Here is a 4509-nt window from a genome sequence, read left to right as displayed (position 1 = left end):
ACACACACACACACACACACCAACGCTGATGTGAGAAACGCATGCACACCCACACCAGCGCTGCAGGAGGGGAACGCACACCTAACCACCCAAACACACAACGGACCCACACACCCATGCTTGAGTTGTGCACCTGAAACACGCGCACACGACTCTATCTGCACATGCAACGGGCTGGTTCGTGTCTCCGCTCCGAGATGGTTACCGCCGCTGACGAGCCATTTCCTGTTGTGTCAGGGATGTGTGTGCGTCTGGCTGTGTGTGCGCTGATGTGCGTGTGTGTGTCTGTCTATAACCCGCGGTAGAACTATCCAGTTCCCTTTTGGATCCGGCACTTCAATGTGGTGTCCAGTGTCTCCGCTCTCCTCACACTGAGCAGGCTGACGAGAGAGGGAGAGACAGACAGAGAGAGAGAGAGAGAGGGGGGGAGAGAGAGAGGGGGGGTGAGAGAGAGAGAGAGAGAGAGAGAGAGGGGGGGAGAGAGAGAGAGAGAGGGGGGGAGAGAGAGAGAGAGAGACAGACAGACAGACAGACAGACAGACAGAGAGGGAGAGAGAGCCAGACAGAGAGAAAGAGAGAGACAGACAGAGGGAGAGAGAAAGAGAGAGAGACAGACAGAGAGGGAGAGAGAAAGAGAGGGAGCTAGAGAGGGACAGACAGAGTGAGGGACCGAGAGAGAGACAGACAGAGAGGGAGAGAGATAGAGAGGGACAGACAGAGAGAGAGAGAGACAGAGAGAGAGACGGACAGAGAGGGAGGGAGAGAGAGGTGTTCTCTGAGGGGCTGAGCTGAAGACCGAACAGTTTGGGGGCGTGCGTGGTGGGTAGGTGGGGGCAGGGGGGGATTGCACGGGAAGGAGTCTTGACGGAGGCCTTCGCCATGCGTCGCACCATCAGGGCGCTGAACAACTTCCGCGGGTACAAGCGGTCGGAGGACGACGACGACGACGAGGTGTTTGTGAGCGACGCGGGACACAAGGTGACGTTTCATGTAAAGAACTACCACTCCCGGCGGGTCGGTGAGCGCTGCTGCGTGGAGGACGCTAGGGCCCCGTGGGGCCCGTGACGTTTGAGACTGGGTTCAGTGTGCTCCGCTTGTGTGTGAGTTGTGTAATTGATGTGTGTTGCGTGCGTGGACACTAGGGGTGGGACAAAGTATCGATACAGCGATATATGTCGTCGCCCTTCTTCGTGCGATACGAGAGTCGATACACTGGCGCCAAATATTGATGTACATTTTTTTTGGGTGGGCGTTTTCGTGCTTTATTCATGAAGAGTTAGACAGGAAATATCACCCCAAATATCGATATTTTAATGAATAAGATAAGGCGCTCTAAACTGTTTTTTTTTTTTTTCAAAGGAAAACTTGAACGGAAGTTAACTAGCCAAACTGAAAAACTCAGTTTGGACCAGGCAAAAAAATTGGACCACTTTACCTTTTACATACATCGTGATGCATCGTTATAGAATTGTCTAAAACGATATTGATTATCGCAGAATCACTACGATATTGTCATACTGGCCTGTGGACACAGGCCAGTATGACAATATCGTAGTGATTCTGCATACTGGCCTGTGGACACAGGCCAGTATGGGCTTTGGAAGCAACTGGTGTCTCCCTACCTCACGACTGCTCCTGTTGTCAGAGCCTCTGCTGTCTCTGGGAAGCCGTGTAGTGGATCATCTCTATCGGTCGCTTGATGTATTCAGGAGTCCCAAAACACAGGCGGGGGAGGGATGCGGTCATTATCATTTAATCATGGATTCGTGTTTCCATCGAGACACCGTGAACAGCTCCGCGGACACGGATCATTATCTACGACATTTATTCATTGTTTCTTCAGATGAGACGTTCTGCTGAATAGTACATCCCTGATTATGGTGATTAGCTATTCTTCGTGTTTGCAGCGTCTCTGTTATTACCACCGGGCAACTGAGTGTATCGCTATCATGATATAGATCATGCATATTTATAACTCAAGAGGAAGTGTGCGCGTGGTTGTGTGTGCGCACACACTAATGTGTTGATGAGTGGACCGACATGCGTTTGAGGACAGGCCAACAATTCCAGACCGGACCGTGTTGCAGTGTGTGGAACAGAAACAATCTGCATGTTGCCTTCTGTCAGAAAGGCGACGCTGTCCCAAGTGACCAAAACCTGTCTCTGATCGATCCAGAAAACGCTTCAGCAGTCTCTGTTCATCAAGTTTGTGACAAACTTTAAGAAGATACTAAATCTTCTTAATTGTCTTTTTATGGGAAACCAGAAAACGGATTAGATTTAAATAATTCTGGACCCATAAACCCTCACTTTCTTTTTCTCTTTTTCATTTTCTCTTTCTCTCTCTCTCTCTCACTCACTCACACACACACACACACACACACACACACACACACACACACACTGACCTGAGTCCAGCATCAGAAGTCCTGTTGTGACCCCCCCTCCGACATCGGCAGGATATTAAATCCTTATTTCCGAGGGAGGAGAGAAAGTATTCCTATTATTCACAGGAACAGGAAGCCCCATCTGGCAGCCATGGCAGAGTGTCCGTTTGTCCATGTGTCTGTCCGTCGGTCGGCTTCTCGTTCTCCCCTCCATCGTCACTCTGAATCACTAAACCGTTCACACATTCCTCTCTGGCTTTGAAGTTCGACGGCCAACGTTTCATCTCCTTGGACTTCGTCCATGTTGGCTGTCGGTTGAGAAGAACGGCAAATATCCTGGCAGGACAACCTGGCCGCTCGGAGACCGTGACCTGGCATCTTCCTAGAGACATTCAGGAGGACGTGGAATATGCTGAGCTGCAGCCATGGAAACAAACATCTCTGGGTTTTGTAGTTTTCTATCTTCAGCTGGCCCCCTCCCTCCCTGACCACTTTGTTATTCCGGACGTTACTAAGGAAAGTGCTCAATGTTGGTCCAAAAATGTTTAGGGTTTGTTAGTCTGTCAGTTGTTAGTGAAACCAAACGGAACAGTTGTAGTCTGTAGTAGTAACAGTTGTAGTATGAAGTAGTAACAGTCTGTAGTAGTAACAGTCCGTAGTAGTAACAGTCTGTAGTAGTAACAGTCCGTAGTAGTAACAGTCTGTAGAAGTAACAGTCTGTAGTAGTAACAGTCTGTAGTAAGTCTGTAGTAGGTTTGTGTGCAGTAGTAATAGTTGTAGTGTGTAGTAGTAATAGCTGTAGTGTGTAGTAGTAACAGTAGTCTGTAGTAGTAATAGCTGTAGTGTGTAGTAGTAACAGTAGTCTGTAGCAGTAATAGTTGTAGTGTGTAGTAGTAATAGCTGTAGTGTGTAGTAGTAACAGTTTTAGTGTGTAGTAGTAATAGCTGTAGTGTGTAGTAGTAACAGTAGTCTGTAGTAGTAATAGCTGTAGTGTGTAGTAGTAACAGTAGTCTGTAGTAGTAATAGCTGTAGTCTGTAGTAGTAATAGCTGTAGTGTGTAGTAGTAATAACTGTAGTGTGTAGTAGTAACAGTTTTTGTGTGTAGTAGTAATAGCTGTAGTGTGTAGTAGTAACAGTAGTCTGTAGTAGTAATAGCTGTAGTGTGTAGTAGTAACAGTTTTAGTCTGTAGTAGTAGTCTAGACTGTGTCTCTTTCTATTGCTAGTGTTCCTCCAGTGAGTGGGCAGCCCTGGTTTATTTGGTATCCTCGGTGGAGTGGTTGGGTTGAGTCTGAACACACCGGCTCCATTCATCCGGTAACCAGAGCTGCTGGTGGTGGAGTTCTTACAGCCGCGAGCTTCCTCTCGTCTTTCTATCGGCCGAGATCCACCGCGTTGTCTTTACCCAACAGGAAGGATGCCTCTCCTCCACTTCCTCTTTCCATTTCCCCAGCAATCGAGCTCGTTTTGATTTTAAATTGTAACTTTCTACATGACCACCGTGGTTGATGCAGGCTTTGTGTTTAAACCTCATGAGAAGTGTGTGTGGGCTGTTAATGTTTCCCTTCAGCCAAATCGGATCTCCTCGTGAACCAGGCTTTTGAAGTCTGCATTGTGCCCGTAGGGGTTGTAAGCAGGGTGGTAGTGTGTTGGTACGCGGCCCGTTGTACGCAAACGTCGAATTAGCTGCACCAAAACCCAAAGCAATAAGTTCTAATGGATCTGCGGATGTGTGTGTGGGTGTTGTGATTACGGATGCTAATAAGGGCTTTCATACGGCTTGAACACAGCTTGCCCTGGTACCGGCAGGCTGTTGGGTTCACCTGCGGGGGTCACGTGTGTGCGTGTGTCTGTGTCTGTGTGCGCGCTGAATGAATTTAGAATGAAAATGTGTACCTTGTGTAATGCCTTGTTCTAAAGTCCACTGGAGTCAGAGCTGGGGGGGGGGGGGGGGGCATTCTCCAAAGGAGAATGGGAGTCCCCCCGCTCTCCTACCCGAGACACCCGTACAACGTCTGCGGGGGGCAGGCTTCTCTATCGATTGGCGCTTCCTCTTTCCTCTGTTTGTGTTGCGATGCTTCTGTCTCTGCTGCCGCTGAGGAGATGGGAATAACCGAGGAGACG

The 4509-nt window shown here is 48.7% G+C and overlaps 1 protein-coding gene across 1 annotated transcript in view; it reads left to right on the top strand.

Annotated features, from left to right (window-relative positions):
• Positions 1 to 4509, top strand: part of LOC307088690 (rho GTPase-activating protein 12-like) — a gene marked incomplete at its 5' end in the record, with an annotated part of 26896 nt that overhangs the window by 7800 nt on the left and 14587 nt on the right. The gene's annotated exons all lie outside the window — the stretch shown is intronic.

The sequence above is a fragment of the Pollachius pollachius genome (assembly GCF_949987615.1).
Source record: "Pollachius pollachius genome assembly, chromosome: 17".
NCBI classification, from domain to species: Eukaryota; Metazoa; Chordata; class Actinopteri; order Gadiformes; family Gadidae; genus Pollachius; species Pollachius pollachius.
This window is presented reverse-complemented; position numbering and strand designations above follow the sequence as displayed.